Source organism: Oreochromis aureus, linkage group 2 (genome assembly GCF_013358895.1).
Source record: "Oreochromis aureus strain Israel breed Guangdong linkage group 2, ZZ_aureus, whole genome shotgun sequence".
NCBI lineage: Eukaryota > Metazoa > Chordata > Actinopteri > Cichliformes > Cichlidae > Oreochromis > Oreochromis aureus.
The window spans coordinates 8,956,503-8,969,509 of NC_052943.1; the positions used below are offsets into that span (position 1 = coordinate 8,956,503).

Consider the following 13,007-nt stretch of genomic DNA (forward strand, 5'->3'; position numbering starts at 1 on the left):
AGCATGGAGATACGATATATGCAAGCACAAACTCACATTCTCTGCCTTGCATGAAAAGTAGTGTGTACAGATACATTAAACACCTTTATGCTGTTGGGTATTCGCGGATATTGCGCTGCTATTCTCAAGATATTGCACTCAAACTTGAAATTGCTTCATTTCTTTTACTCCTATTTCTGTTATTAGATAGACACACATTTGTACTTCTGTCTGTGTGAGGATACTCCGTGGCATATTGCAGTCCCTAGCCTCCACACTGACCCGAAACCAGGCCTTAGCTGACAGAGAGCCCTTTGAAGGTGTGTCAGAAAGTGAGAAAGTGAGAATTTCCTCCCTGCAAGGGCCCTAAAATTCAAGCTCATGGAGATAGCACACTACTGCTATTTCAGTAGTAAATCTGAGATCTGACCAGTATATGGTAGTATATAAGAAGCCAACATACAGTAGTTTTATCACTTATTTTAAAAAAAAGTTAGTCCAAATAATTGTCCAAAAACTCTGAAGTGCTTGAAATGAATGCGTGTATTCAGCAGTCTAACTGTAACTCAGTAGGTTGTAATGAAATACTCCATAGGACAGGGATCACTGTGGAAGCTGAGGATCAGGGACCCATAGTATCATCCTCACAGTGCAGCAGCTGTAAGCCTCAAGGATGAGGTATAAAGAGATGTTATAAGTAAGATGATACACTGTACAACCCCCTGAGACTACCTCATCATTCTCTTACAAATGCTGGTCTTTAACAGAGCCTATCTCTCCCTCTCTCTCCCCTCTCTCACTCACACACACACACACACACACACACACACACACACACACACACACACACACACACACACACACACACACAGTGCTCGCACACAGGACATCAACAAAAGCAGAGTACCATTTATTGCATTGATTTAGGATTTGTACAAAGCTGAAAAAAAATCTGATTTATTTACTGTTTTCACTGCATCCATTAACAAGCCGATGGTACAACGTGACGGCTGTTACTCATCTCTTTAGAATTACCTTTCACATTTTGTCACTCGCTGTTTTTGATTGGCCGGATGCACGCGTGTCTGTGTAAATGCATCTCTGTTGCTCATGTTTCGCTTCTTTGTTTTCAGATTCAGATCTTGCTGGGATTCTTTTTTAATAATAATTTTTCTCTCTCACTGTTCATATACATATACTATTTATTTACTATTTCAATTTAGTCAGGTGCATGCCATTGAAGTGTCACATTTTATGGTGATTTGACATGCACGGCAGCATTCAGGACCTGTTGAGAATGAGTTTGCTGATCGCTGCCATTTACGGACGATCTCATAAAGAAGATTTTCATGTGGCTTCTCTGAGGACGCCACATTTTTACAAATGGGTCTCTTGAAGCGTTCCATTGCTGGTGCAAGCAGACTAGTTTCAGCTACACCCTGGGCAGTTTGAATTCTTTGATTGTAACTGTACTGATGAATAGATTTTTTACGATGACTGTGATGTCTCTTTCTGAGATCTAAGGGACATCGGGTCTTTGTTCCTGGACTCATTAAAATATTTATAAGGCATTAGAAAAATCTGGAGACAAGAAAAGACAAAATAACAGCAGCACTTTCAGAGATAGACTAAATCACATCCTGTTTTGTTCTTTTCAGAGTTACATTTCACTTCCACATCCTTTTATCATGTAAATTAGTCGTGCATTAATGTAATTTAAAAGACACATTGAGGAACTGAACTCTCTTTTTTTGATAATTGCTTTTAGACTTTAGACATTTACACAAATGAAAATATATTACTGTCACTAAAACACACACACGCATATCTGCACACAAAGAAAAAACAACCACAGAGTGACAAGAATCTATGAGCTGTTCGCCAGACTTTGCTGACACTGGAGCCTTTGTCATGCTAGTACACAGGTCAGGCCATGTATCAAAACTGCTTGAGTGTCATTGTGATGTGTGTTGGGACACCACTGTGATTCATCTGATAGAGATTATTCTGCTTAGTGTAAAAAAAAAACATTGAGCAGTGGGGATAGATTCCTGGACATGACATTCGCCACCTTTTTCTGTTTGTTGTTAGCAGTCCACATTTTGTTAAGATATCATTTTCAAATTTTGTGTGATGGTAGATGGTGATAACAGCTTCAGCTGATTTAATTTTTTTAATGACAATTAGGTGAAAGTCAATGTCAAAGTCACAGCAAATGTGAAAATCAGTAAAACCTTTATATCGCCCACAATTTTTTGTGGATCCTCTTCAAACTTCACAACAATATACTAGGCCTTGAGTGACGAGTACCTTGGTTGACTGAGCATTTGACCTTGACCTTTATTGTTGGCACCCAAAGTCAAAGTTGACCTTGAAAAAAAATTCAAGAAACCATCTCGAGTAATATGTCATGTGAAAGGGCACGGAGAGAGCTGTATACAGCACCATTTTTATTTTTTTAATACAAAGCCCTGAGACGTCACAGTGATGCCATCAAGTTTCTCAAAATCATACACCCAATGAATATTACTTAAGATTTCAAGTGTTTACAGCTTATAAAATCTTATTACTGCTCCAATCATACATTTAAGATAATAAAATACATCAGTGTATTATGTAATGCTTCAAGGTCATAGGTCAAAGGTCAGGGTCACATGAATTAGAAAAATTAGTTTCCATTGTATCATCTCTAAACTTTATAGCAATATATTAGTTATTGGGTGACATTTTTATTGTTTGAGCTACAGATACATCAGGATGTAATTTAACAATGACACAAGAAGAACAATATAGCACACTAGATTTCCATATTAACAATGCTGACATCAGCATTAATGATCTATGAAAACAATGCAGACGGCATTATTGGGGAGTTCCAAAAAACAGGCTGACCTCAGCTCAAGATCATAAAACATCAACGTTTCAATTTAGTCCTCGCCCTTCAGGGGGAGTTGCGCTCTCTGAATGCTCTTATAATCCTCTGTTTATAAGGATGTTATTACATTCAAGTGTTACTCACACCCTGGGCAGACTTCTTTGATTTTAACTGTACTGATGAAAAGATCTTTTACAATGAATGTGATGTCCCTTTCTGAGATCGGAGGGGCATCGGGTCTGTGTTCCTGGACTCATTAAAATATTCATAAAGGCATTAGAAAAATCTGGAGACAAGAAAAGACAAAATAACAGCAGCGGTAGAAAAAAAGGAGAGAGCCCACATAAACACTTTCAGAGACAGACTAAATCATACCCTGTTTTGTTCTGTTCAGAGTTACATTTCACTTGTCAAACTCCATTTTTCCTAATCCATTATCGCTGTGCCTTTAAGCTTTTTAATGTGTATTTCTGCAGCAGTCGTTTCTTCACTGGGAAAAGTAGATGTCAAGATGAAACTCTCAGAATACATAATGACTTCATTAGTGGTCCTTCTCCGTGATTAATTGGAGCGCTGTGTCACACAGTGTGACAGAGCTGCTCATTGTCAGATAGTGTTGTGACAGAACATGAGGACCATGTAGACGAGCATAGAGATGATCACGCCCAGTCGTGTACACGTGTAGGACACACACACACACACACACACACACACACAGAGTAAGAAGTACACCCTGCTTCTAAAAGTCCCGCTATTATTTAGAAGAGAAAAAACTTGGTTTAAATAGTGAACTTTGCAAAAAGAAAGGACAGTCTGCCTGTGATTGGCCGACTACAATAGCTTAGATTAGAAGCAGCAGTCTCTGCTTTACCGCAGTTCTTTTTCTTCTTCTATCAACATGTTAGCACAAGCCTAGCCTTGTTAGCTTCCCAAAGATGTTGGCATCTGTTTGTCTCAACAGAAGGGGAAGAGACATCTGAGGGGTCTCAGAGCCTCCCAGCTCGAGGGACCAGACATAAGAAAATTCACTGTGTTTGATGGCTGCTCTGAGCTCAACATCTTAGAGCATTCAACTGCGAGAAGCAGGAGAAAAACAAGTTGAATCCAGAGTATACACAAACGAAAGAAGAAAGGAGAGCGAGAGATGTAGCTAGAAATGATGGAGAAGTCGAGTGCGGGAGATGCAGGAGAGAGGGCAGGGATGGAGCGACTTTAGGGTCACGGCGTCAAAAACAGAATCGGCTGAAGATCTGTGTGCTGGTTTTCAACTGGTAAGTGCTGCACCCCTAGGAAATCCAGTCTGGCCTTTGATGAGTTCACCTGGCTAATGTTGCCCCCTGATGACATGTGAACAAGGACGCTGGAGAGGAATTTGAGCGGGGTCCTTGAGCAGAGCGTGGGTTGTCAGATAGAGAGAACCCTGCAGTAAGCTCAAATGGCAGACTGTCATTTAATCAATTTTATCAATACAGCCATTGAATTGGGCCAGCTCCCGTGTCAGTAGCAATGTACCAAAAGAGTAAAAGAGACCTCTTAACCGAAGGGGACTGGTGTTTGAAACTAGGATTCAAACGGCAGCTTCACTGTATTAAAGTACATCTGTTTTTGATGAAAACCTTTGGAAAAGATTTGATACAGGCTACGGGCACAGGTCTCTAACCTGCCTCTGGATGGTTCAAATGGTTTGATGTCTCTGTGGTGTCCTATTTAGTGTCTATTACCTTCTACTGTCACTATATATCAGAAGGGTTTGCAGATAAATCCTTCATTTATCCCACAATCAGTATCAGCCTATAAATCATGTAAGGAGAAATTTGATGCAGAAAGTGTGAGGAGAGAGTCCAATAAACCCCAGCTAAGCTACACTGCTATATTAAGTGTCTATGAAGCATTTCTGGTGATGTGACTGTGGCTTAACTGCACCTCAGACTTAATCGCTATCTGATCTGTCAGTCTGAGCTAGTTTTTTTTTCACTGTATGGATTCGAATGCCCTTGCCCTATCTTAAAAGCTTGGTAATAGATCACACTGGAGTCTCCTAGGGAAAAACATCACCATGTAAATAATGCACGGATGCAGAAAAACAGACTCCTTTCCCCCCTGCCTTTGATAGTTATACCTTCCATATGCTTGAGTAGTGGTTTGTATCCACTCTCACAGAGGGTGATTTTATGTTTTCTGTCCCCGGCACGTCAGGTCCGCTGTGGCCTTCTCCACTCATCACAGTTTGCTCAAATCTCTGTGAAGTGGAAAAGGACACTGGCCTCTCTCTGCTGGCAGTAACACCATTCAGGAGCACCACTTTATTTGTGGGGTACAACTACATGCAGCTGTCAAACTGAACAAAAGTGTCAAATGTGTTTACAGATTTGCTGAAATGAAACTTTTCGGTCACGCTAGCAGCATGTCGATTGGTCAGTCTGTGTACTGTTCAGTCTAGTAGTTCGGTGCAGTCTAATACCTGACCACAACCATAAGGCAGGTTTAATTTTTGTGCTTCCCATTTAATAGATGTCATTACAGTACATTGGATGATCAGCTAACGGCACCACTAGGTTAAATTTTAAATTTGTCTAATACGTTTTATAAACCAAATTGCCATGACCCTTATGTTAAGTGCTTTTGTTTGCAACGTTAGCTGGCTGACATGCTAAATGGGCTGCTGAACGCGATGATTTATACCCGCCATTTCAGCATCATCATTATGAGCAAGTTAGCTTGGTGACATTAGCATTTTGAAAGCACCACTGTGCGTAAGTGCAGCCTCACTGAGCTGCAAACATGCCTGCAGACTCTGAGTTTCGCTGTTACTGGCTTAGCAAAGCTCTGCATTGTACACCGAGACTGGATGAAAACCGGCAGGACACACAGGAACAAAGATGAAATTCAGCAGCGGGGTCGAAACGACATTTTACACGTAAACCCGTCACGTTGCATTTGGAATGAAAATGCTCCATTTGGGGGGGGGTTGCAAGTTTACAGCCCTAACATCTCACAGACCACTATCAGCTGATTCGTGAGACATACTGCAAACTTTTTTCATTTAAGTTGTCTCTGACCACCAACCCGTAACAAAAAGAGGCGATAAAGCACACGGCGGGGATTCGGCACAGAGGAGGTCCGACAAGCATAAAAGGCCACCTTTCGAAGACAATAAGTGGCCTATGAGTTGTTGTTTTTTTTTTTATCCTAAATTGCTCTGAGGATAAACAACATGTTTTGAATATTTCATATGCTAATTAGGGAAAGTGTCCAACTGGGGGTGAGTGTTTCCTTTATGAAAAATAATCATGTTTGTTACACTATTCTGTAATGCCTAAAAATCCTAGTCTGAGATATTTCAGTCTCAAAGTGATAAACGGTAAAAAAAAAAAAAAAAATCTTATGACATGTGTATGTAACATATACAGTACATTTCAACACAATGTCTTATGACTGCAGCAAATTTGATTACTGTATTGCCTGCAGACTTTTCACACTGCAGCATTATTAAACTCCCTCAAGCACATTCGACCATGGCAATAGCCGCTGGCTGATGTACCTGGCTATAACACAGACTGCCCCCCCCCCAACCCTTCCCACTCTGCATCAGCTCTCTGCTCACTGGCATGGAATCAATGCAGAATTGCAGATGTGAGCAAAAGCTGCAGAGGACGCACAGACACACACAAAACGCCTCTGTACGTGCGAGCACAGCATTACTGCAATATCATAGCAACACAGGAGTCCCGCCAAGACAGGGTTCGCAACCTCCTGACAGAATATATAGGTTATGTTTCTGAAGAAAGACACAGAGGCTGAGAAGGTTAGAGGCTAAAGAATTGAGAACGATTATGCATGACTGGTTTTAAATGGCTTGCTAGAGCGCGATCACTCGGTGAGGAAGACGCTATGTATTTAAGCAAAATTTAACTCAATCGCTTTTGCCTGTGGCTCATTGATAAAGGATTTAGAGATTCATTTTTGTAAGACTAGGATTTATACGCTTTTGTTGGGTCAAACTCAAAGGGAAGGAGTTAGAAATCTTCTTTTTTTCCACAAGATTCATGCTCTGTCTAATAGGCCTTTTAGTTTGAATTACATTTATCTTTTTGTACTATAGCAACAGTCGCACAGTGTGATATTAACTCGGGAGCCGTATATACATATACAGCTTTGGCACATTAAGTCAGAGAAAATGGAAGGTAGGTTAGAAGGTGTACTTACGATCTCTGAAAGCTGACTGATGGGTAGGAGTTTCTTTTTTTAAGCAAGGATCTGCCACAAACACACACACGCACACACGAGTGCTGGGGCTGTTTTGTGTGTGTACTGTACCTGTTGAGAGACACAAAAGCAAAGGAAGCCTTAATGCTTGTCATATTGTGCAGACGCTTAAATAAACAGTGTTTTGGTGCAGAGACAAGCTCTAACATAAAAAAAACACAAAGTATTATATGGTAAGTAATACAATCAAACATGTTTATGTATGTGGGTGAGTAAAATGCCACACATTTTCTTGCTTACATAATGTCTACACCGGTTTTTAAGAGGCATAGCTGCAGATTTCGGCATCTCCCTGCAGCAATAATGCACGGCACGCTGATGCAGCCAGTAAATGACAGTGGAAAGAACACATTTATGGAAGTCTGTTAACGGCAGAAGCGTAATGATATACCTCAGAGCAGGAAAGTGTGCTGGATTTTTATAAGGCAGTGATAATTGCTGGTGTGACGTTCTGGTTCTTCAGATTTTAAATGAAAATAAAAATAAACTTGGTTCCATATGGAATTAAAGCTATGGTCTGTACAGACTAGACTAGACTAGTCTTTAGACCATCTCCTTCTGGTGGACTTTCTCTGTCAAACTGAAAGCAAAAACAGATGAATGATAAAAATTTATGAGCATACAGCCTTCAGCATGTGTAGCAGTCATTCAGGACTTCACATACAGCCCTGAGCCTGTGCTCTACTTGACCTGATGATTTTTACACTATAGGCACAGTTTAGGAACAGGACACCAATGAAATACCAGAATTTGTTTTTACCCGTTGTAGTTCTAATTAGAAACTCACTAATTTTATCCAGTTTAACACTGAGTAGAAGTTATGCACATATGTCTATAATACCATGCAAAAATATTGAGGCACCCCTAATTTCTATTTTGCTTCCAAGACTTTCTTTGTCTTTCCTTTTTTTTGGTGCAATATGAACATAAATATCATTTTCTTTCAGAAATTGTCTCAGAAGAGGCTTAAAAATAGATGTCACAGGCAATACTATTGAAAAATGTCTTTCATGAGTTTGATTTGTTAAAATAATGAAAAAGGGTTGTCATATTATTAGTTAATTCACATTTTTTCAGTGTGATCATTGATCATTTTCCGCTGTTTTCATTAACATCTTTCAGCAAGGTTAAGTGGGTTGGTGGTTTCTCTTGTTTCCAGATCAACAACACAAGTCTTTGTGCTAGTAATAACACAAACCATGTGTACGGATTAGTTCCAGGGGGACTTCTTTCACTCCAAATAGTGCCAGAACTGAATTCAGAGTTTCTTTAGAACCTCCAACGAAGTCTAAAAAATCCAAAAGTTTCAAATATGTGGGCATATTTCCAGAGAGTATATGAGGTGATTCTGTGTTTGTCCAGACCAATCATGTGAGAGATCAAGATCCTCCTGCCGTGGTTCTCTTAGATGCTGTACAGTCAGACCTTTCTGAATCTTAGAAATAGATCCTTTTACATAAGGATAAGAAACAAAGAGTCCACGATCCATTCCGATGGTTTTTTGATAAAGGGTGGAAAAATTCCTGCATTTTTTTTAAAGTCGTCTTGAGCAGTAGTTCTCCAGGCTTTTTGTACTTTAACTCTGTTTGCTGATAAGAAAGGAAAGTACTGACTCATTATCTTCATATACTAGTGTTTTAATTATATACAGTGTTATTATTTCACATGTTCAGGCTTCCTAATGCAAGTTTCATTTTTAGAGTATTGCACACTCGCGTCTTCTTTGATTTAGGAATATGTTGAACAGTATATAGGCCCTCTTCCTATTTCCTTTCAGGCTGTGGCTGCTGTTGATCCTTAACAGGTTGAAGCATTATGTTTCCCAATGCCTCAGGTGATAGCTGGATTCCATGGCGACTGAAACATAATGCTCTGGCACTGGTGCTAAATCCCGCTGACAAATTGATTTAGACTAATGGATGACTGGCATTATAACACATCCAGGTATTTTAAGCATTCGCCTCGTGTTTTTAGTTTACTGTTTTCCCTGTATTTACTCGCCCACACTCTGCACTAATTTCATGATTCAAAAAGCCCTCTCTAGATTAGATTGGTTTATAGGTTTCAGAACATGCCATTAAACTGACATCATAATCACTCAAACACGCTCTGATTCAATATTTCATCACACTTTTCTAAAGACACGGACTGAGACGCTTTTCTCTTGTTGAGCACAGTGTTCTGGTTTTTAATGGACTCGAGAACATCTGCATGTATTTCATAATTCACTTCATAAATTATACGTTTCAAAGACAAGCTGCCTGTCGCTTTGATTGCAGGATGCAAAGAAGAAATGAAGACTCGCCGGAGCCGTAGAGACCGCTACAAACTGTCTCGCAATACTTCTTACAACCGACCCAGGAGGATTCTTTACATGCCCAGTGCAGAATGCAAAAATAAGAATCAGATCTGACATAAAAGTAGGAGGATTTTAATTAGCACCAGCAAGCCCCCACTGGTGGTTTGTGTGTTAGTAAGGGTAAACGTTTCACAAGGCTGGCCCCAACCGTGGCGCTATATTAGAGCTTCAAACCTCCACGGATGCTAAAGTAGATGTGATTGTCTTAATACTGGAGACCAGAGGGGTCTTTTTGATTAAAAAAAAAACATCATATTAAGTGTTTTCACTATAATAGATTGAGTAATCTACAGATACTGATTATGGTGGAGCGGAGCAAACAGAGTGAGGCTTAGGGATATGCAAATCCAGTTACAGCTGCCATTATCACCTTTTAGGTGAATGTGATAAACAGTAGCTTATTTTCACATTCAGCAGATACTGTACTTCTGGGCACAATAATAGATTTAATTCTAATACTAATACTCTTTTTGCTCGGGCTTTGGAGTCTGTCCAGTCTCAGGGGAAATCTCCTGCACTTTGGCTGCTACATGGCCCAGAGTGTTTACCAGTGTTCGCCTCTCACACAGTCTGACTGTTATGTCGAAGATTTTGATTATTGCCCTTTAACAGCTTTAATTTAGTTTCATTTTTTCAGTACATACCGAGCCTTGAATCAGGATCACCGTTTAAAAAAACAGGGATGCACATTTTTAAAGGGCTTTGTTTTAGTTCATCATTCTTCATTATGAAATCATAGTTATGACTTTGCCTCCTCCCTCACACTAATGTGTCACGTCTTGGCATCGGCATCACGAATGGTGTTGAGCTGTGAAAAGACATGGATAGATTTGAATTTGCCAGAGGAAACAGTGGCACAAATGTCCATTATGAAAGAACTGGCTGTTCCATTAATTATGGCTTTAAACCCATAACCACAAAAATCAATTGTGGCTTCATTTGGTTTCATATTTGACCGCATTTAATGCTGAGAGACGATTACACTGCATAGACGGTCTTGTCAGCATTGCCGTATATATTTGTCTGCTTACTCCACATGCTCAAAGATTTAAAGACTTTTTGCTGTTAGGGCTCAGCTTGGTGAAGTAAATGACCTCTACAGAGGGTCCACTTTAATTGAGCGATTTGATGTAATTGTTTTCGTACTCCCCACTGTCTCCAAAGCCACCAATATTTCTGCTTTGTTATTCCACTGCCTGACAGATTTCTTGGATTGTGTGTGGATTTTGCCTTCGGAGCTGACATTTGGTTAAATCAAGTGAAATGCAATTTATTTCAGGTTCAGTCAACTGATCGTTGAACGCACTGCCAGGTGAGTTGGTGTTTTGCTTTGATGAATGCTGAAAGAGCGGTCGGACATTTTCACCACCTGCTATTCATGGATTAGTCAATACCATAATGTTTAGAAAGACCTTCCTGCTCCTTCATTTAATCCTCCCATCACCATAATTACTCCCACTGCTTTTCTCCTCCCTCGTCTCCTCCTCATTTTAACCTTCTCTCCTTCCGTCCTGCATCCATCATCTGATCCGTATATTCCATAAACAGAGCCCAGCCCTTTTTTCAGCGCACATCTTCACCCTCTCTGCTCCTCTCTTCTCCCAGGGCACACACTGTAACGCTTCTTATTTGTCATGTACAAACAGTGTCTGTCTACACCTTCTTTTCTCATCCTCCTCCTTCACAACTCCCCACTGGGGTTATTTCTGCAGGTAGGGCAAACTCATCCTTGACTCTGTGCTCTTTTGAAAGCTTGACCACATCATCCTGACCTGATCTAAGGCTAAAAAAATACTATTGCTGTCTATTTTAGGCTTAGGTTAGTTAAGGTTTGATTAGTTGGTAAAGATGTGGAAAAAAATAAATAAATTCTGTGCAGTTATCATTGAAAATTTGAGATGCTTTCGCATTTTAATTAATGGGTAGCATATTGTACACAGCATCCTTTTATAAACAATACACCCACTAGGATGGTTCCTGCTGTGTTACTATGGTAACATCATGAGCTATCTCATGGCAGGTACAATTAGTCATCATCAACAAGTAGAGCTCATTAGTCCATGGGCCTAAGTGTTCGTTTTTAACTGAAAAAAAGCAAAAATAAAGACAAACATCACTGATCTGCAGGAGCGAACAATCAAAGTTTTCTGGTCCTGAGTGATACTGGCCACATATGCTCATGAGAGTAGCCTAAACCAGCAACTATTTGGCTTTTTTATTTTAGTTTTATGAATTCTGGTTTGTGGCTCAACACTTGTAGCCATAACTTTAAAAATAACTCAGCCAAGAACTGCTGTTCATTCACTGCTTCACAGTTCGATCTGTTCTGAAGCAAACGCATGTGTAATTTGCTGCAATGCACTTTAAATACACAAAACTTCTGCCAACACAAAAGAACAAGCACACAAATCGATCGATGATTCGAAATGCAATCTCCTCCGATGATTTCTCCACACAATTAGCCTTGAAAAAAAAAAACAGAACATCCTTTATTTCTAGTAATTGTCAAATACTGTATTTAAAAGAACTTCTGTGGACCGTGCTTTCCTTCAGAAGTTAGTGCATTACTTATTCCTCCTCCTCTGTGTCTTCAATTGCCATTCGCTGCATCCACTCACTAATGGAATCTTTAAAAGGACTATTAAAGAAGAAAATTATAGTTAAACAATTCAGATACTGTATATTTAACAAACCTCTTAGGCATTTCGTTTTCTGCATTAGCAGTGATGGCTCAGTGGGAAAGGCTGAGGTAAGGTGTCAGCTAAAAGCCCATAATGAAGCGGACTGTTTGTCAGGCAGGAAGATAAGACCTGTAATTGCTCAAGGTCCTGTAATGTCAATATGCATCCTAATGCCTTCAAAGGCCCTCTCCTTATAAGAGGAAGTGCTTTGGGGTTTTTTCCCTTTTTTTGCGAGATAACACATGGCTGTGGCCAATGTAGCCACTGGATGCATGCGGGTAGGAATTTTTTGGATATCCATAATAAACCTGCTGAAGTGTCAAGACTTGCTGATATCTCAGTGGTCCAGCTGTTTTTCAAGCATAAATGGTTTCAATTTAATGCAAGGCTGTGAGTTTGTGCTGTATGTGTGTGTGCGACTGTAGATCAGCGCACGCATTTGGTCAGTATGTGTGCTCACGAACATACAGTACTTACTGATTTGTGTGTCTTTGATCACTCTGCTGGTAGATGTTCTTGCTAGCTCCTAACCCAGTTAAGCTTTTAATGGAAAACTGTGGGTTGCCCTTTACTCACTGTGCCCTCTGCTGTGGCACGCTTTATTTATTTTTTAAAAAAAAGAATACTTGCTAATTAAGATACTTAGTCCAGGGGTTGCTCTCTGTGGCCAACTTCTCTGCACTGTGGGAGTGGGAGACGCTGACAGGTCTGCAGACACAACAAGTGTTCATTGCAATTATAGCCTGTGAGAGTGGACTGTGTTCGTGCATATGCATGGAGTTAAGGCAGCCAGTGGAAACGGTGTACCTATAAAAAATAATAGAATAAAAACCAGCTCGTATCACTT

At 40.0% G+C, this 13,007-nt stretch overlaps 1 protein-coding gene across 2 annotated transcripts in view; it reads right to left on the reverse strand.

Moving 5' to 3' along the window:
- frmpd3 (FERM and PDZ domain containing 3) overlaps window positions 1–13,007 on the reverse strand; it is a 92,843-nt gene that overhangs the window by 42,656 nt on the left and 37,180 nt on the right. Inside the window, exon 2 of one of the 2 annotated variants that reach the window (XM_039616889.1) lies at window positions 7,061–7,171. The exons of the other annotated variant lie outside the window; for it this stretch is intronic. The gene's annotated coding sequence lies outside the window, so the exon portion shown is untranslated. The remainder of the gene's footprint in view (window positions 1–7,060; window positions 7,172–13,007) is intronic. 2 annotated transcript variants of the gene reach the window in all.